Source organism: Carcharhinus amblyrhynchos, unplaced genomic scaffold (assembly GCF_965287045.1).
Source record: "Carcharhinus amblyrhynchos unplaced genomic scaffold, sCarAmb.v2.hapA scaffold_42, whole genome shotgun sequence".
Classification (NCBI taxonomy): Eukaryota; Metazoa; Chordata; class Chondrichthyes; order Carcharhiniformes; family Carcharhinidae; genus Carcharhinus; species Carcharhinus amblyrhynchos.
The window spans coordinates 914468-935510 of record NW_027649783.1 but is presented as its reverse complement, the minus strand read 5'-3'; the positions used below and the strand labels follow the sequence as shown (position 1 = coordinate 935510).

The 21043-nt window shown below is 45.4% G+C and overlaps 7 non-coding genes across 7 annotated transcripts; 4 read left to right on the top strand and 3 right to left on the bottom strand.

The window, feature by feature from the left end:
* Nucleotides 1-783: 783 nt before the first annotated feature.
* On the top strand, nucleotides 784-875 carry trnar-ucu (transfer RNA arginine (anticodon UCU)). Its single transcript is given in 2 exon segments — nucleotides 784-820; nucleotides 840-875. It is a non-coding gene; the product is annotated as a tRNA-Arg (tRNA).
* Nucleotides 876-2707: 1832 nt separating this feature from the next.
* trnas-gcu (transfer RNA serine (anticodon GCU)) lies at nucleotides 2708-2789 on the top strand. Its single transcript has one exon. It is a non-coding gene; the product is annotated as a tRNA-Ser (tRNA).
* Nucleotides 2790-6823: 4034 nt separating this feature from the next.
* On the top strand, nucleotides 6824-6905 carry trnas-aga (transfer RNA serine (anticodon AGA)). The gene has a single exon. It is a non-coding gene; the product is annotated as a tRNA-Ser (tRNA).
* Nucleotides 6906-9963: 3058 nt separating this feature from the next.
* trnat-agu (transfer RNA threonine (anticodon AGU)) lies at nucleotides 9964-10038 on the bottom strand. Its single transcript has one exon. It is a non-coding gene; the product is annotated as a tRNA-Thr (tRNA).
* A 2341-nt stretch (nucleotides 10039-12379) lies between these two features.
* On the bottom strand, nucleotides 12380-12462 carry trnal-uag (transfer RNA leucine (anticodon UAG)). Its single transcript has one exon. It is a non-coding gene; the product is annotated as a tRNA-Leu (tRNA).
* Nucleotides 12463-17320: 4858 nt separating this feature from the next.
* trnai-aau (transfer RNA isoleucine (anticodon AAU)) lies at nucleotides 17321-17394 on the top strand. Its single transcript has one exon. It is a non-coding gene; the product is annotated as a tRNA-Ile (tRNA).
* Nucleotides 17395-19849: 2455 nt separating this feature from the next.
* On the bottom strand, nucleotides 19850-19921 carry trnad-guc (transfer RNA aspartic acid (anticodon GUC)). Its single transcript has one exon. It is a non-coding gene; the product is annotated as a tRNA-Asp (tRNA).
* Between the last annotated feature and the right edge of the window lie 1122 nt (nucleotides 19922-21043).

Sequence of the window (21043 nt, the reverse complement as noted above, 5' to 3'; positions counted from 1 at the left end):
ACCTCCTTCGTTCTCCACGGCTTATTACCTCTCCTCCTACTATCCTTTTTGACCATCGGAATAAATTTCTGCTGAGCACCAAGAAAGATCTCCTTAAAGATCCTCCACTGCTCCTCAGCAGACCCTCCCTCCAACGCGCTCCCCCAGTCAACATTCGCCAATTCTTCTCTCATCCTACCGTACTCCCCTCTATTCAAACAAAGGACGCGTGTCCGGGAACCCACTTTCTCCTCCTCCATCTGCACCAGAAACTCCACCATACAATGATCACTCTCCCCAAGAGGATCCTTCACCGCAAGGTCCCTAATTCTACCCGCCTCATTACATAACACCAGATCCAAGATAGCTCGCTCCCTCGTCGGCTCCAACACACACTGTTCGAGGAAACTATCCCGGCAGCATTGTGTTTCAGGTTTGCAGCTTCCAGCTTTGTGTTGTGTTCTGTGCAAATGTTTCACAGGGAACAGGTTCTGATCAGCCCTGTGACAGATGGAGTAGAATGTGTCTCCCGGCTTATCAAGCCTTTGAGATTTGACTCCAAGCTATACAGGAGAATGAGGAAGAGAGAGGGAGGGTCAGTCTGTGATGGACACATTCCCTAGATAAAGGTGTGTATTTCCACAGCTCACTCAGCGGAAATAAGATGTTCCAACACGAGTTGCAATCAATGAAGTTCTTCTTAACAGTTCTTGACGTTTAAAATATGAGATTGTTGAACTTATCGATAGTTTCAACGTTGTCAAAAATCCATATATGGACAAGTAAAGTAATTTGTCAGCGTGTGGCTCTGTGGCGCAACGGAAAGCGCGTTGGACTTCTAATTAATGTGCAAGTTAGCCATTCAAAGGTTGTGGGTTCGAGTCCCACCAGAGTCGGATTTTTGATCAGATTCGGAGCAAACAGTTTGCTGCTTCATTGATGTGATTCACCTTCGGCACCGACATTTCCTGCTCTGCCATCTCTCCATGCTGTTTCTGTTAACCCGGCTCCCAGGGAAACCACTGACTCGAGAATAAATCACAAACACCAGGGGCTTTCTTGAAGTTTGATAGAACATTCACGGTTTGAGTTAGAAATAGTAACATCTTTCTCAATTCGATATTTCACTTCTTTTGGAAGATAAAAAAGGTTAAAGAACATGCAACAGCAATTTATAAATCAATAAATAAATATCAGTGCCCTGCAATGTAGGGGTGTTATTCTGATGTGTCTGCTGCGCTTGTCCTTCCAGGCTGTCGTAGTCATGGGTTTGGAAGCTGCTGGAAAAGGAGCCTTGCTGATTTGTTGCATCGTGTAGATGGTGCACACTGCTGTCATTGTGTGTCGGGAGTGGAGGGAGTGAATTTTTAATGTTTGGGACGCGAATGAAGTGGGATGCTTTGTCCTGGATGGTGCCAACCTTCTGCAGTGCTGTTCAATCTATATTGATCCAGGCAAATTAACTCAGGAAACCAAGTGATCTGGTTTACTCCCACAGTCAAAGATGAGCAGGTTGGGTGGATTGGCCATGCTGGATTGTCCCTTGGTTCCCCAAGGTGTTTGTATAGGGACATTACCGGGGTGGATGCGTGGCGCTGCGAGGATAGGTCCAGTGTGCGATTCTCTGTTGGAGAGTTGGTACAAACTCGATGGGCAGAATGGTCTCCTTCAGCACTGTTGAGATTGTGTGACTCTAAGGCCATTCGACTGTGTTAGAAATTCCCTGAGGGAAAAAAAAGGAAAGTTGTATTTGTAGAATTTACAGCAATAGATTTATTGCAGATTTTTTTTCTGCAAATGATGAAAATACCCGGATCGTGTAAATAAATAGTAGAGATATTTGTGGGGAGTCTCGAAATATGTTTAATCTTTATAAATTATCCACTGTAAAGGGGAAGTCAGTATTGATTAGCAAGGATGGGATATTGTGACTTGCACAATTGCACTGATCACTTGAAAGGCCTCAAAGTTCTCGCTGGGATTTGAAACCGGGATCTCCTGTTTACTGGGTTCGTGCATTGCTCTGTTTACTCAAGTCAACAGAGACCCAATTCCCGCTCTACCTGTTCCTTGCCCGAAGGTGCTGAGATTGAGAGATCTGAGCAATGTGAACTCTGCAATTGAAGGGTTACATCCTGGCGATAGGGATATTTCTCCACAGCTGCTTTCGGAGCTGCTGAATATTTCCAGCATTTCCTCTTTCTGATTTTGTGCTTTCATTACAGGAGTTCATCTACTGACAACCCAAAACTTGCCTCTTGGACGCAGCACCAGACAGAGCTTTTCTGTGATCTTCACACTGGCAAGTTCACTTTTCACTTCCCGGCTTTAAAACCATCTGTTTTCACACTGAGCACCCTGCGGCATCGCCTTCAAACCTCACCCCACCCTCCACCCCCACACCAGAGTCTCAGTGGTAAAAGTGCAACTGAAGAATTCACAAAGACAAGCGATCACTTCTACTGGGAGGTCAGACTCTCTCCTGTTGTTCCACAAACTCGCAGCACTTGCTCTGTTTTACATCAGGGTCATGTTCGGAGAATTCAAAACCGAACCGGGAGCAGAGAGGTGAACTGTCTCTCTCTTTACTTCCTCTGGATTTACATCAAATGGAAAAGTAACAACGAGTCAAGAGAAAGCAGAAAGGCAGCGTTATCCTGCGGGAGAAATGTGTTCTTTGTTACGGATGTTAAAACACAAGAGGTGGTTTGGGGAGCAGTTGCTACGTGACGAGGTGGCCGAGTGGTTAAGGCGATGGACTGCTAATCCATTGTGCTCTGCACGCGTGGGTTCGAATCCCATCCTCGTCGGTGGTGTATTTATTCTGTCTCCTTATTGCCGGAGAGCTGATGATTCGCTCAGTGTTTTGAGTTTCATGGAACCAAGATGAAGTTTGGACACACAGGCTGGAGGGGTGAATGTTCCAGAACAATTCCACACTCCCATATTTCTAATCCCATGAGAAGCTGGAGCTGACGATCGATTCAAATCAGGACCCCAGTTTTGGACAGGAGTTTGCCACCAGGTAAACATGTGGTTTCAGAAGATCCAAAGCAGACTCCAGCTTCATTTGCGGCCCGAATGGCAGATTTTGTCTTTCCAGAATCGGCAGCTCAGCCATGAAAATTAACGCCGTATTAGCGGGATTGGCCATGCTAAATAGTCCCTCAGTGTCAGGGGGATTAGCACGGTAAATATGTGGGGTTATCAGGATACAGGCTGGGTGGGATTGTTATCGGTGCGGGCCCGATGGGCCGAATGTTCTCCTCCTGCCCTGTAGACATTCTCAGGAAGTTGGAGGCGGCAGTTTCACTTCTCTGAGAGCATTGATACACCAGTTCCTAATTTCTTCAAACTTTACCTAAAAGAAAAAGAACGACTTCGATGAGATTCTGACCCACAATGTTTGAATATCTCACCAGGCAACCTTCTCTTCCATTTTCTTCCATCGGGAAAAAAGATACAACAGTCTGGAGTCACCTACGAACCGAGAACAGTTTCTGCCCTGCTGCCATCAGGCCTCTGAATGAACCTTCCTTGCATTAAGTTGATTTTTCTCGACACCCGAACTATGATTGTAACACAACATTCTGCAGTCTCTCCTTTCCTTCTGGATGAAGAGTATGCTTTTTCCCTGCAGCATACAAGAAAAAAAAACTTTCAACGTATACTAATACATGTGACAATAATAAATCAATTCAAATTAAATAAAACAATGACGAGAAGTCCTACATATCATTCTTTGTGCCACAGATCCCCAGCTGCAGCACACACACTGCAACAAAGAGTGTTCAGAGTAGAAAGCGCATCTTGATGAAATAATAGGCCAATTCCAATTGGTTTCAGTTCAACATTCAAGCAAACGAGCAAACATGCACGTCTCGATACGGAAAGGGTATCGCAGGGAAAAAATACAAGAATCAAAGTGTATCAGACGTGACAGCCGTCAAACTGAACAGAACCAGATATCCATTATGCAAATACTCCCAGTGCCTCAAGAGAAGCCCTTTCCCCAACTAAGTGTTTGTATAGTTTTATTTGTTTCTCCGGCACTGACAGGTAACAGTAAATCACAACCTCACCAATCAGTGACAGCCAGTTAAATAACCATCCCACACTCGCTGATAATGGAGTTTCTGACAGTGACAGTTTCTGACCATCCTCCGATTGGACCTGGAGGGAACCAGATTCACTGTCAGGGCTGGACTTTCTTACAGAGTGGGTGACAGAGCCAGGTGAGCGATGGTGATGGAGTGGTGACTGTGCGAGCATTTGACCAAGGGTCAGTTCCTGACCATCACTGCTCTGATTTATTTAATGAGTTATCGCAGGTCATAACAGTAGGTGGACACTCTTAAAATGAAATTCACTAAAAATCCTCCCCATCACGATCTTTCTCATGGAAAATTCAGCTTCAATTTGCTTTGAGTGGAAACTTTGTGAAATGAAAGAACAGGCCTCAGAATTGATCAATGAGTTCCCAGTAAGGAACAATTGTAAAAAGGTGGCTTCAACCAGACAAGCCAAGTTCAGTTTCCAAACTGCTCTCCGGGCTCTCCTGGTGCCTGATAAAATCAGCAACTGAGGAAGTTCCGTTATTCAAACTAATGCAAATAACGGCAGATGGGGAAGAGTGAGCGATGGTGGTATAGTGGTGAGCATAGCTGACTTCCAAGCCGTTAACCCGTGTTCGATTCCTAGCCATCGCATTGGTAGTTTATTCGGAATTTTATCGGCGGCCTCTTGGACTTCAAACGGAGTTGAATAAAAACAGGGCCGACACAACATTAGACAGTAACAGAGATGCTTCGTTTTATTTTCTCTTCGGACGTAATTAGGTTTCAATGAAAAAATATTTAAATAGAAAAACAAGTCTCCGACCTAATAAATGAATTCAGAGACAGAGATACAAAGTATAAGTTGAGGAACAAATTTCAGCTCACACTCTGTGCTCTGCACAATCCTGGTTCCTGATGAAGTTCATATAAGCACATTACTGAGGTGGTTACATTATTCTGGTAAATAAGCAGCTGCGATGGCTGAGTGGTTGAGGCGCTGGATTTGAAATCCAATGGGGTTTCCCTGCGCAGATTCCAACACTGCTCATAGCGCTTATGGTTGGAAATGTTTGCTTCAGGCAGCCATCCTGGGGAGTTTTTGCTATGAAGCATTTGGATCTCCATCATGCATTCAGCTGCATGGTTCTGGGCCAGGTGCAGGCAGCTGAGTTTGGAAAGGACACCTGGGTATCCTCGGGTTGGTATGGACAAGATGGGCGGAATGGCTTCTTTCGGTGCTGTCACTTTGGTTCTTTCTATGGTTCCATGAGCAAAATCATACCGTGTTCCATGAGCAAAAACAAATCAATGAGTTCTCAGTTAGAAAGAATAGTAAAAAGGTGGCCTTAAACTGTCCAGAAAAACGAGACAAGCCAAGTTCAGTTTACAAACTGTCCGATGGACAGACCTGGTGTCTGATGAAATCAGCAACGGAGGTAGTTCCGTAATTATAACTGATTACACGGATATTAGAGGGAGGTTTTTCACACAGAGGGTAGTGGGGGTATGGAATGCTCTGCCAAGTAAGGAAGTGGAGGCAGGCACGCTGGAGTTGTTTAAGAGTAACTGAGACAGGCACATGAGTGGGTTGGAGATGGGAGGATGTAGGACATAGTTTTAAATAAGGTTCATTAGCATTGGGACGTCCCTGGTAATGTAAATGGATATGGTCTGAAAATAATGTTTTTTCTCTTTTCATTCACAGGTTTTAAGTCGGTCCGCCTTGTTGTCCAACGAGGGGCATACACGCGATGGGTCATAGAACATAGAACATAGAACATTACAGCGCAGAACAGGCCCTTCGGCCCACGATGTTGCGCCGACCAGTTAAAAAACAATGACCCTCTAACCTAAACCAATCCCTTTCCATCCATAAACCTATCCACGGATCTCTTAAACGACCCCAAACGAGGCGCATTTACACCCGCAGCAGGCAGTCTCTCCTCATAGGTCGTACTTGGGCTGCTGTTGGTTGTTCGAGATTGGCCTAGTGCTTCATGTCGTTAGTGTGTGCTTAAACTGGACCAGATACTGGGCAAGACGACAGCTCAGTGACTATCACTGATTGCTGTGCAGACACATGGATTTGGGCCGGTGTCTGTGGGAGTTTGCACATTCTCCCCGTGCTTGCGTGGGTTTTCTCCGGGTGCTCCGGTTTCCTCCCACACCCCAAAGATGTGCTGTTAGGCTGATTCGAAGTAATAAATTGTCCCTAAATTAGTTTCCCTCAATGTGGATGGCCATAAAAACAACAAATAAGAGTCATGGGTGGAGGGGGAACTGGTAGTATTAAAATGGCGGCGCGGGCTCGTTGGGCCGAAGGGCCTGTTTCCGGGGCTGTTTTTGATCTTTGTTCTTAAAATAAGGGTTGCTTAAGCGTTGTGAGCGATGGTGGTATAGTGGTGAGCACAGCTGCCTTCCAAGCAGCTAACTCCGAGTTTGATTCCCGGCCATCGCAGCAGCAATTTGCTGCGAACTTTATCCACTTCCTCCTGTGTTTTCAACCGAGTGGACAAAACCAGGGCGAGGGCAACATATTACGATAATGAAATACAATAGAGATTTGTCTTTTTCTTTTTATTCGGGACTAATTCGTTTGTAATGAAAAATTACTGAGATACAAAAACAAGTCTCTGACCCAGTCAGTGAGTTCTCCGTCAGAGACAAAGATACAAAAGTAGAGGAACAATTTTCAGCTCACACACTGAGCTCTGTACAATAACGGTGCCTGATGAAGTTAGTATGAACGCTACTGAGGTGATTATATTAGGCAGGTAACGCGTGGAGCTGCGATGGCCGAGTGGTTAAGGCGTTGGATTAGAAATCCAATGGGGTTTCCTCACGCAGGTTCGAGTCCTGCTCGTAGCGATTATCATTGAAAGTGTTGGCTTCCGGCAGCCCCAGAGCCGGAACTCCTTCTGGTATTTTGGTGCCAAGTATGTGGATCACCATCATGCTTTCAGCTCCATGGCTCCGGGCCGAGTGCAGGAAGGTGAGCTTGAAGAGGACACCTGGGTGCCCTCGGGCTGGCATGGACAAGATAAGCCGAATGATTCAGTGCTGTTCCCTTTCTCTGGTTCCATGAGGGAAATCATAATGTGAGCAGATTGAAAACAACAGCATCAGGAGCACAAGGAGAAAACAAGGTCTCATTTCAGAGGAAGATTCTTATGGAATGACACACAGAACATAAGAAATACATTTCATCAGAATACACTGAATGATCATTTCAAAATGCTGCTTGGATGATATGACATCGTGTTCATTCAAACACATTGCTGCAAGCTGGTCATTATTGGGCGTTAGGAACTCCTGGTTACAGCAGATTGGGAATGGAAGGAGCAGCTTCACATCTGCACATTGACAGGTCAAACTGTGTCTCAGATTGACAGCTCCCAGGACAGGTTTTCCTCTCCTCTCGCTCTGTGCTGTGGATTCTCGGGGATGAGTTGGAGTTTCCCAGCTCAGTAACTGTGAAAGCCTCTGAGGCCGGCGATGCTCACAGTGTCTGTTCCCCAGATTCAGGGGGCTGCAGCCAATCAGAGCTGTGCCTGGGTTAACCCAGAGCTGGTTGAAACGATGATATTGTTCACAAGCTGAATTCTATTCGATCAGATGTAGATACAGATTGTGTGCTCTCAGTCACTAAACAACAAGATCCCGCCTTCATATGGAGTTGATGAGAGGGGATGGAGGGATAGAGTGAGTTAGAGCAGTGAGACACAGATCTGTTCTACTAATATGCCCCTTTCTGTTGCAAACTTGTTCCCTGTTGTGTAAAAGAGATTCTCCGTGAGGATTTTTTTTGTCTGTAAATTTTTGCATGTTGTGTTAAGATGTTCCCTCTTCTGGTGTAATACTCCGGTTGCATACAAAATCCATTTAGTACAGATCGAGGTTTTATACATAGAACATAGAACACTGCAGCACAAACAGGCCCTTCGGCCCACAAGTTGCGCAAATCACCTCTACATCTACCAAGCCATAGAACTTTCTGTAACTTCCAAACACATTAGATCCCGTATACTCATCCAGAAGTCATTTAAAAGACCCCAGCGAGTTCGCCTCTACCACCGCCGCCGGCAGCCGATTCCACTCACTCTCCACCCTCTGAGTGAAAAACTTTCCCCCAGCATCTCCTCCGTATTTGCTTCCCAGCACCTTAAACCTGTGTCCGCTCGTAGCGACCATTTCAGCCCTGGGAAATAACCCACGAGAATCCACCCTATCTATTCCTCTCAGCATTTTATAAACGTCTATCAGGTCGCCTCTCAACCTTTGTCTCTCCAGGGAGAAGAGACCTAGCTCCCTCAACCTATCTTCATAAGGCATGCCTCCCAATCCAGGCAACATCCTTGTAAATCTCCTCTGCACCCTCTCAATAGCCTCCACATCCTTCCTGTAGTGAGGCGACCCGAACTGCGCACAGTACTCCAAGTGGGGTCTGACTAGGGTTTTATAAAGTTGCAGCATTACCTCCCGAGTCCTAAACTCAATCCCTCGATTGATGAAGGCCAGTGCACCATACGCCTTCTTGACCACATCCTCCACCTGCCAGGCCGATTTAAGAGTCCTGTGGACCCAGAACCCAAGATCCTTCTGCTCTTCAACTCAGCCAAGACTCCTACCCTTGATATTGTACTCCTGCATCCCATTGGTCTTGCCAAAATGGACCACTACATATTTATCCGTGTTGAAGTCCATCTGCCATTTCTCCGCCCAGTCCTGCATCCTATCTATCTCCCGCTGCAACTTCTGACATCCCTCCAGACCATCCACAACACCACCAACCTTTGTATCGTCTGCGAACTTACTAACCCATCCCTCCCCTTCCTCATCCAGGTCATTTATGAAAATGACAAACAGCAAGGGTCCTAGAACAGTTTTTGGGGGAAAGGGGAAGCCAAATAACAGTTTGTGTACTCCAGGTAAAAGTCACAACTGCTTCACAGTTACCGTTTAGTTGTTTTATCATCACTGTGAATAGGAGTAGCATAGAACGCTTTCGATCCATCGATCTCTGGGTTATAGGCCCAGCACGCTTCTGCTGCACCAGTCTGCTACGGCAAAGGTTCGACTTGCTCCCAATGAATGTAGTCAGGCAGATTTTCACTCCTGTATCGTTTAATCGGGACATCAGTGTGAGGAGGTATCACTGCATCACACCGAGATTACAATAGACAGAGAAAAACACACAATAGCAGCGTGAGAGACTGCTTGGACACATGGAACGATTTAAGCCATTTGACTGTGTTCGGAATTCCCTGAGAAAATAATGGAAATCTAAGAACATAAGAACATAAGAAATAGGAGCAGGAGTAGGCCATCTAGCCCTTCGAGCCTGCCCCGCCATTCAATAAGATCATGGCTGATCTGTTGTGGCTCAGTTCCACTTTCCTGCCCTCTCCCCATAACCCTTAATCCCCTCTCTTATCAAGAACCCATCAACCCGCTTCTTAAAAATATTTAGCGAGGCAGCCTCCACCACTTCAACGGGCAGAGAATTCCAGAGATTCACCACCCTTTGAGTGAAGAAGTTCCTCCTCAACTCCGTTCTAAACCGCCTCCCCTTTATCTTGAGGCTGTGCCCCCTAGTCCTACTGTCTTTTTTGAGCGGGAAGAGTCTCTCCACCTCTATCCTATCCATCCCATTCATCATCTTATACGTCTCAATGAGATCTCCCCTCATTCTTCTAAACTCTAACGAGTAGTTGGTGTTTGATGAACTTACAGCATTGGGTTTATTACAAATGTTTTTTCTTTAACTGCAAGATGATGAAAATACCTGGATCATCTCAACAAATAGTCGAGATATTTGTGGGGATTCTCGAAATGTTTCCATCTTTGGAGATTATCCACTGTGAAGGGAAAGGCAAAACGGGATCTTGCGACGGGCACAATTGCAAACACCAGTGGAAAAGAACCAAGGCTCCGCTGGGAATTGAACCCAGGATCATCCTACTTACTAGGCAGGCGCTTTAACCAACTAAACCACAGAGCCTATACCGACCGAGGGTGGGCTCAGCGAAATGCTGGAAATACGTTCCAGATCTGGTGGTATTTGTGAAAAAGGAGAAACTGCCAGAATTGGAAGGTACCTGTGAACTATCCGACTAAATATTGAACGGTTTAACGTGAGCTGGGTCCACTTACTGTTTTCAGACAAACATTTGGTGTAAAAATAGAGATGTGATTCACACACACAGTTTTCTGCTCTGAAGGCAGCTGTGTTCCTTCTCTCGCACGAAGTGATTTAAAAGAGAAAATACTTTATTCATACGGGATATGTGTGTCACTGGCCCGGGGAGCATTTATTGTCCAAATTAATTGTCTTTGGGTAATTGGCGATGAATTCATTCTGGAGACACTGCAGTCCATGTGGTGTATGTACACATAGGCTGCTGTTAGGGAGGGAGTTCCGGGATTGTGAGCCAGCCATGGGAACGGTGATATGTTTCCAAGTCCGGATGATGTGTGTCTCGGAGTGGAACTTACAGGTGGTCATTGTTCCTCTGCATCTGCTGCCCTTGTGCTGAGAGATTTCTTGGGTTTGGATGGTTCCTCGCGAAGGAAAAAAAAAATCAGCATCAGAATTGGGATTTGAACTGAGGGCTCGAGAGAAGACTGTGACCGAAACTGAGCACCTCAGGCAGATCAGTGATCCTGACTACTTGACCCAAAGTGCAAAATCTGTGCAGAAATCGAATTGAATTCCATTTTTGTGGCATTTACATTTCAAACTCGATGCGTTTTTCCCCATTTTTCAACCCCAGCCAGAGGCCTGTATCTGAGTCCCATCCTTCCCCAAGCCGCCGGGGGGTGAGGAGCTTCTCATTGATGCATTGCTCTGTTTGCTCAAATCAACAAAGACCCAATTCCCGCCCTTCCTGTTCCTTTCAGGAAGGTGTTGAGAGTGTCAGATCTGAGCAACGTGAAGTATCCAGTTGGAGAGTTACATCCTGGCCACAGGAATATCTCTCCACAGCTGCTTTCGGAGCTGCTGAATATTTCCAGCATTTCCTCTTTCTGATTTTGTGTCTTCATTACAGGAGTTCATTTACTGACAACACAAAACTTGTCTCTCGGGCCCAGCTCCAGACACAGCTTTTCTGTGATCTTCAAACGGACAAGTTCACTCTTCACTTTCCTACACACATGCTTTAAAATCGGCTGGTCTCACACTCAGCACCCTGCGGCATCGCCTTCAAACCTCACCCCACCCTTCAACCGCCCACTAGGGTCTCAGAGGTACAAGTACTTCTTAGGAATTGACAAAGGCAAGGGGATTACTGTGTTTGTGAGGGCATTTAAAAGGTTAATCCATACTCACAAAGAGACTGTGAGAATCTCTCTCTCCCTCTATCTCTCTCTCTCTCTCTCACTCACTCACTCACTCACTCACTCACTCACTCACTCACTCACTCACACACACACACACACAGACACACACCCACACAGACACAGACACAGACACACACACACACACACATACACACACACACCACCACAACCACCACCACCGCCGCGGTAAATGGTGAAACGCCTCATCAATAAAAAAAAATCTGGAATTAAAAGTCTAATGACCATGAATCGAGTGTCTTAAAATAACACAGCTGGTTCACTAATGTCCTTTAAGGAATGATTTTTTCCCTGGTCTGGATCTAAATGTGACCCCCGACACACAGCAACTTTGGTGACTCTAAGCTGCCCTCTGAGGTGACCTGTCATCCGCTCAGTTCAAGGACAATTTAGGATGGGCAATAATTGCGGGCCCAGCCAGCGACACCCACATCTCAGGAATGAATGAAGAAATTAATCGGAGATTTCAAATGAGGGGATATAGAAAGTCAGTTGCATTTCCAAAGATTGTCAGATACAGAATGAATTTTGAACCTATGTTTTAGTTCCGGAAGTTGCCTTGTACAGGCACAGTTTAACTGATAGAATCAGAAAGATCCCAATTCTTATTGAAAGGCAGATAATGCAAAACACAGTCTGAATACAGACAGATGCACCCGAGAAAGGATTCCTGTGTGTCACTGGCCCGGAAAGCATTTGTTGCCCAAAATTAATTATTTTTCGAGAATTTTTTTCAGGGAATTCATTCTTGAGCCACTGCGGTCCATGTGGTGTCTGTACTGATACATTGCTTTTCGGGAAGGAGTTCCAGGATTGTCAGCCAGCCGCAGAAACGGTGATATATTTCAGAGACAGGATGGAATGTGTCTCGGAATGGAACTTGCCGGAGGTCGCTGTTCCTGAGCCCCTGCAACCATTGTCATTCCGGGGGAGATATTTCGCGGGTGTGGATGGTGTCTGGAACAGGGAGGAAAAAAATGCAATGTTAAGAGTGGGATTTGAACCCACGCCTCCAGAAGAGACTGCGACCTAAACGCAGCGCCTTAGACCGCTCGGCCATCCTGACTACCGGAATAAGCACCTGAATCCCCACAAGTCGATTTGAATTCCATCTTCATTGTCATGACAATAAAAACTGGATGTGTTCTTTCCCCCATTTTTGAACCCAACCTGGAGTCCTGTACCTGAGTCCCATCCTTCCCCAAGCCGCCGGGGGGTGAGGAGCTTCTCATTGCTGCATTGCTCTGTTTGCTCAAATCAACAAAGACCCAATTCCCGCCCTTCCTGTTCCTTACAGGAAGATGTTGAGAGTGTCAGATCTGAGCAATGTGAAGTATCCAATTGGAGAGTTACATCCTGGCGACAGGAATATCTCTCCACAGCTGCTTTCGGAGCTGCTGAATATTTCCAGCATTTCCTGTTCTCCGGAGCAGTGTACCTGCTGGCTGTGGTGAGTGTTTGATTTTACTTTGAAAGCTTTTGACTGAATTTCCGGTTCGCGGGATTTTTGTGAGTACTTTTTATTTCCGTAGCGGAAGTCAGGTGAGGGGCCAGTCGGGAAGGGAGAGCAGGTTTAACATCGCCTCTGTTCTTTTGTACTCAGTACCCAATTGATAAAGAAAAAGCAGGGCACTGTCTGATTTATTATGATCACTCCCCTCACCGTTCTGGTCACCCTATTATAGGAAGGATATTATTAAACTACAAACAGCTCAGAAAAGATTGACTAGAATGTTACCAAGACTTGATGGTTTGAGTTACAAGAAGAGACAGGATAGGCAAGGACTTTTTTCTCTGGAGTTAGGGGTGATCTTCTTGAGGTCTACAAAATGATAAGGGTCATTGATCAGCGAGATAGTCCATATCTTCTCGAAATTGTAGGGGAGTCTGAAACTGGCGGGCATACGTTTAAGCTGAGAGTGGAGAGGTACAAAAGGGTGCAGAGGGGAATTTTTATTTTTTACGGATGGTGATTGTCTGGAACAAGCTGCCAGAGGTAGTTGTAAAAGTGAGCATAACTTTATTTTTTAAAAGCGTTTGGACAGTTACATGAGTAAGATGACTATCGAGGGATATGGGCCAAACGCGGGAAATTGGGACTAGCTTAGTGGGTAAAAAAAGACAAGTTGGGCTGAAGGGCCTTTTTTCATGCTGTAAACCTCTCTGATCATCCCTGTCAACTTGGAAGATATATGTACATATTTGCCTCTTTAGAACTGTACCATGTAGTTTATGTTTTGAACCTGGGTTCTTCCTTCAAAACGAATCAATTCACATTTTGATGCATTTACTTTAATCTGCCTGATTAAAAATTTCCGTGCTTTTGGAAGTTTATGTAAACCGCATGAACAGTATTATCTTTATCAACACTCTCGGTTACAATTTCAAAATACCCAAGACAGTTCAAAAAACATTGTTACCTTAATAAATCGGAAGTTGGAAAGTTATTTCCAGTCTCTTCGCAATTACACTGATCATGTCTTTCAGTATCCTTAGATGCATGGCACCCAGTCCTAGCGTGGAATCAAACACGGGTAGCCTCTCCATACCTCCTCTTCATTGAGTTAATTACCTCTGGAGTGGAATACCGAACAGTTTCACAAAGATTCACTTCCTGCTCAGTGGAACGCCCGAGACATAGTGAAAATATAATCAATTCAAAACCAAACTGTAACCCCTCCTCCCCCTCCCGCCCACCTCCCCCCCCCCGCCCCCGCACCTCCTCCACCACCACCACCCCCCCCACCCCCGCCCCCCCCACAGCACTGTCAGACCTCAATTTCTTTCTGACCAAAATACAACTGAACACACGATGCAAGAATCCCTGACGCGACAATCAATGGACAGCCCTGATTGATTCATTGGGATAAGTTTACAGTCTGGTTCCGTGGGTGAACATTCTTTAAAAATTTGATTTGCAGCATTGAGAAAATTGTCGGGATGTGTTGCTGGATTTCAAACCTGACCTGCAGACATGTAAATCCCGCCATCTAAAACGCAACGTGGTTTTTTTTCCAAATAAACAACCAACATTTGGAACCAAAACTGGCAACAAGTGAGGGTTCGTCCGGGATTTGAACCCGGGACCTCTCACAATTCCAAACAGTGCAACCCCCGAAGCGAGAATCATACCACTAGACCAACGAGTCGTCGGTGCGCTAATTTGTCAGCGAATAAACTTCTATTAACTAGCTATCCTTTCAGACTGTCATTTGAAAGGAACATTGAAGGAAAACACAGCAGATTCAGGGGGAAATGCGATCCTCGTTGTCTTAGACCCTGAATATTCAACAGGATGTTCAATGTTGGGATTGTAGCTTCTCTCAGCGAAAGAAATTCCCATCACATCAGTTCAAGGATTGTTGTGAAGAACAGATTGAGCAAAGTGTAGAAGACCAATGCGGAAAAGTGTGAGGTGATTCACGTTGGTAAGAGTAACAGGAGTACAGAATATAGGGCTAATGGAAGTGTCGACAAGTAGAGAGATCTCGGTGTACATGTGCATAGATCCCTGAAAGTTGGCACCCAGGTTGATAAGGTTGTTAAGAAGGCGTACGGTGTGTTAGCTTTTATTGGTAGAGGGATTGAATTTCGGAGCCGTGAGGTCATGTTGCAACTGTAGAAAACTCTGGCGCGGCCGCACGAGGAGTATTGCGTACAGTTCTGGTCGCCGCATTATAAGAAAGATGTGGAAGCATTGGAAAAGGTGCAGAGGAAGTTTACCAGGATGTTGCCTGGTATGGTGGGAAGGTCTTATGCGGAAAGGCTGAGGGACTTGAGGTTGTTTTCGTTAGAGAGAAGAAGGTTAAGAGGTGACCTGATTGAGGCATACAAGATGATCAGAGGATTGGATAGGGTGGACAGTGAGAGCCTTTTTCCTCGGATGGTGATGGCTAACACAAGGGGACATAGCTTTAAATTAAGGGGTGATAATTATAGGACAGATGTCAGAGGTAGGTTCTTTGCTCAGAGGGTAGTAAGGGCGTGGAATGCCCTGCCTGCAGCAGTTGTGGACTCGCCAACTTTAAGGGCGTTCAAATGGTCAGTTGGATAGGGAAATGGATAATATTGGAATAGTTTAGGTTGGAGGGTCATTAGATTCGTTCCACCGGTCGGCACAACATCGAGGGCCGAAGGGCCTGTACTGCGCTGTAATGTTCTATACTTTATGGTTGTCCAGCTGGGGAAGACTGCACTCGCCTCGGTCCATTCTTACCCTTCTGGTCAGTGGCACAATATCACCCGCAATGGTCACTCTTCTCCCTCCTGTGTTGTTACCTCCCGAATCTTTGAAGGATCTAACCTTGGCTCCCTTCTATTTCTAGACCTCACCTCTCGGTGTCATAATCTGAAGATCAGTATTAGTTTTCACACGTAAGCTGATAATACCCAGTTCCAGCTCACCATCAGCTCTCAGAACAAATCCCTCTTATTAAATTATTAGATTGCTTATCCAGCAGCTTGTACTCGATAAGCAGATAATTCCCCATTAAACATCTGGAAGGCCAAAGGTCCCACCACAAATTCCATTCCCAGTCAATGACTCCATCACTCTCCCTGGTCACTGTCGAGGCCGAAACAAACTCATATAACCTTGGCACATCATTGCACCTGGAAATGAGATTCTGACCACACATCTGTTCCTGCACCAAGGCCACCTGTTTCCAGCTGTGTGACTTCACACATTGTTGATAATACCTGATCTCAACTGTACCTGAAACCCTCATCCATGTTTTTGTTACCTCTCGACTTGCTGATTCAAATACCCTCGTCCTGCAGATTTTGTTCCCTGAAGGACATTAGTAAACTGCATGAGGTTTTATAAAAATGGACAATTAATTCAGGGTTTGTCTTGAATTAAAATTTCACCATTTGCCCTTTTGGGTTTTGAACCCAGCTTCACCAGAGTATTACCCAGGATCTCTGGATTACTTGTCCATTGCCACTGCCTCCCCCAAACACTTTCAGAACTGGGATTTGAATACTTGCCTTTTCCATTACCGTCATGAAGATCTCGATCAAGTTCATTAACTATGGGATTACTGAGGGGCTTTCCTTAATTATTGTGCATTAGCACAGGTGGGTGTTATTTTTTTCCCCTCGGGTAATTATTTGGAGAATATTACACATTGAACAACAAAGAACAACACAGCACAGGAAACAGGCCCTTCGGCCCAACAATTAAACTGATATTAAACTGATTGGACTCATTCTTACAGCCGTTTCTGAAGAGGTGTCTTTACCGTTTGCAATTCTCCACTCATTGGGCACCACCCATATAACGAGCTGGGTTAGAAATTGCCTCCATTGCCACTGCAATTTCCACCCTTATTTCCCTCAGTATCCATCGATCCGTCTCGTCCAGTCACCAGAACGCAGCAATTAAGAACACACATTGCACATGGCACGTTGACTCTGTTCTACCATTCAATTCGATCATGAGACATTTATTTATTTATCTTCATTGCCAGTCAGTGAAAACACAGTCACAATATGAAAAAAAAACAAGAACAGCAACAACAACATCAGGCAACACACATATAGAAATCACACTATGTTTCTGATAAGTGTTTTTCTTTAACCCTACAGTGCAGAAAGAGGCCCTTCAGCCCATCCAGTCTGCACCGACCACAATCCTACCCAGGTCCTACCCCCATATCCCTACATTTTTTTACCCGCTAATCCATCGAACCTTCGCATCTCAGGACACTATGGGGAAATTTTAGCACAGCCAATCAACCTAACCCACACATCTTTGGACTGTTGGAGGAAACCGACGAATCCGGAGGAAACCCACACAGACACGTGGAGAATGTGCAAACTCCTCTAATGGAACCCAGGTCCCTGAAGCTGTGCAGCAGCAGTGCTGACCATTATGCTACCGTGCTGCCCTGATAAACGTCCGTGGCCGCCTACTTGCACGTGGCCGGTTAGCTCAGTTGGTTAGAGCGTGGTGCTAATAACGCCAAGGTCGCGGGTTCGATCCCCGTACGGGCCAGTTATTCTTTTCCCTCAAACTGAACGGTATTGGGCGGCACGCGAGTCCATGCTGAAATTGTCTCTGAATGTCGTGGGATGAGGGGTAAATACGTAGGGATGTTGGGGTAGGGCTTGGCTGGAATTGTGGTCACTGCGGACTCGATGGGCCAAATGGCCTCTTTATTCACTGTCGGGTTTCTCTGATTCTATGAAGTGTTCCAAAAGTCACTACATTTTCAGCATTCAGAACAAATTCAGACAAAGTGTTTGAAATATCAACAATTCTATGCGGGGAAACAAACTGTGAGTTTTAAGACATGACCCAAATTTCTGCAGTTTATACTGACATCCACCCAAAATACATTATCTACGAATACATCATTTTCCAAGCTTGGGTTGTAAGGCCATGTATCAGAGAATAGGATAGTTTAGAAGAGGCCCTTTGGCCCATCGAATCTACAGTGATGCATGAAATGCCCTGGCCTGCCCAACTAATCCCACTCGCCAACACTCGGCCCATTGAGCAGAAAGCAGGCTCAGTGCCACAGACTGAAAGGAGGTTTTAGTTCACATGGGCAGCATGGTCGGCGGAGGCTCAGAGAGCTGAAGGGCAGCTCCTGTGCTGTAATTTTCTCTCTTCTCTGATATTTAAAGAGCACACATTGATTTACACAGCCAGAGACTGACAATTAGAGGATGAATCCCACAGGCAGGTGCAGAGACTGATAGGTAAAAGTAAACCCAGTCCCCTCATATAGTGACCGAGAAGGACAGTTACAACATTAATCCCAAAATGGCAGAGGATCGCAGGGAGGGAATGAACCCCGCAGTCACTTTCAGCTCCCACTAACTGGCAAATACACATTGAGTCCCCAACAGTACCACGGACAGAGTGACTCCATCAGTCACATAGAACACCAGGCAATTACTATTCAATACAACGTGAACAGAAGTGATAGAGAAGGAAAAAGGGAAGTGTGGTGAGAAAGAGATAGAGGAGCAAATCTGTATGCAGATCATGGATGACAGATACAGTATTAATTCCATTCTCTCACAGACAGATGTGGAGTTGGTGATGTTGGACTGGGGGAGGCACATTAAGTAGCATCACGACGCCAAGTAAAAGTCCAACAGATTTATTTGGTAACACGAGCTTTTGGAGCGCCGCTCCTTAACCTGATGAGGAAGATGAAAAATATAATGAAACAATTGACTAAAAGTGGCCACGAAAAATACACTGGCCAGCAGGATTAAGGTAAATCCCAAGGCTGTTTATACATACATAACGAGCAAGAGAGTAGCCAGGGAGAGGGTCGGCCCACTCAAGGGCAAGGGAGAGAATCTATGCGTGGAGCTAGAGTAAATGGGTGAAGTATTAAATGATTACTCTGCGTCAGTGTTGACCGGAAACGACGTGTATGATGATGAGTCTGGGGAAGGATGTGCAGGTGGTTTGAGTCATGTTGAGACCAAAACGGAGAAGGTATTGGTGCCCTTGAGAAATATTAAGGTCGACAAGATAGGTCTGATGGGATATACCCGAAATACTGAGAGACACAAGGGAGGAAATTGTTGGAGCCTGACAGAAATCATTGCATTCTGACTGTGTACAGAGGAGGTCCCAGATGATTGGAGAATCGCCTGTGTTATTCCTTTGTTGAAAAAGGATAACACCAACAATCCAGGTAATTACAGGCCGGTGAGCCTTACATCAATGGTCGGGGAATTACTGGAGAGAATTCGTCGAGACAGGATATTTTCCCACTTGGAAATGAGTGGACATATTAGTGAGAAACAACATGGTTTCGTAAAGGGGAGCTCTTGTCTCACGAACATGATCGAGTGTTTCAAGGAAGTGACGAAGATGGTTGATGAGAATAGGACAGTGAATGGTGTCTTCATGGACTCTCTTCTTAGCTCAAATTCTCTATCCCAGGCAACGATCTGGTCCCTGGTAAATGGACACTGCACCCTCTCCAGTGCAATCATATCCTTACCGTAGTGATTTGACCGGAAGTGCACACTGTCCTCCAGCGGTGGCCTCACTAACATTTTTTCCAGCTCGAACTGAACCTTCCTGCTCTTACAATCGTGCATTAATATTCCATTCCTCACGCTGCATGAATCTTCACAACTCACAGACTCAAAGGAATTTCCAATATTGGAAAACATTGGAGGTTTCCTTTGTATTTTCCGGGATCTGGGAATCAGTGGATCATCCAAAAATAGAACTGAAAAATATGAAATCACAGCATTTATTGGCATTGTGCTAATATCAGGGTAATATTCGACGTGTTGGCTCCGTGGCATGGCCACATCAAAGGTGAGCGAAAATGCTGATGAATTGAACGAACGTTGATCTCAGGTTACCAAAAGTTTCCGTACAAATGTAAAGATTTCCATTTTCGAAAGTTTCAATTCTTCACAGTCTTTTATTTTTGCCGTACAATTTGACATAATAAAATTATAATAAACTCCCCGTCGGGGAATTGAACCCCGGTCTCCCGCGTGACAGGCGGGGATACTAACCACTATACTAACGAGGAGCTGCTCCATCAAACGACGAAACGCATTCTACACTTGCCACTTACACTTCCAGAGGGATAACTCAGTTCTGACGAGATCAGTTATTTTCCCCAATACGGAGAACCATTTCATGCAGCAAACAGCTAATTAAGACTTTTGGATTAGCAGGAAAGAGAATGAGATGGATGCATGAAGAAAACACACAAATCAGGTGGAGACAGAAAGGTGCGTTTGCCGTTCATATCAAACCGCATGTTCTTTTTTAATTTTGGAGGAAAGGCGGGGTCTTGAAGTCTGAACATTCTGGACAATCTCAGCTGGTCTCTCTCCACAGATGATGTCAGACACACATCTGGTATAAAGTATCCGCCTTCAGGATTTGATTGACATACATAGTTTTCTAATCTGAAGTCAGATGTTCCCCGACTCCGACACAGATGATTTTTCAAAATGTTATTTTCACGGGATGTTGCTGTCGCGGACTGGGCCAGCATTCCTTATCTAGTATTAATTGGGTGGTAAGTTCTTTCTTGCGCTACTGCAGTCCATATGGTGTATGTACACACACTGTGCTGTTAGGGAGGGTGTTCCAGGATTGTGAGACAGCCACAGAAACGGCGATATATTTCCAAGTCAGGATGGTGTGTGTCTCTCGGAGTGGAACTTGCAGGTGGTCCTTGTTTCTCTGCATCTGCTGCCCTTGTGCTTCCAGCTGAAAGATTTCGCGGGTTTGGATGGTGCCTCGATACGGAAAAATCACCGTCAGGATTGGGATTTCAGAGAAATGTGATGCCTGAAAACAGTGTCTTAAACTTTCCGGCCATTCTGATACACTCACTCAACGAACACCCGCCCTGCGCAGATCGATTTGAATTCCATCTTCATCCTCATTATATTTAAAACGTGTCTCTATCCATTTTTCAACCGCAGCCAGAGTCCTGGACCTGAGTCCCATCCAACAATCCCAGAGCTGGACAAATACAGACAGAATTCCAAACTCAGAGACAGTTCTGACAACGGCCGAGTTTCCCTACCCTTGTGTTCTTGATAAAAGGCAGAAAGCAAGTGTGTGCAGAGCAGAGTGGCGCAGCAGAAGCGTGCTGGGCCCATAACCCCGAAGATGATGGATCAAAGCCACCCTT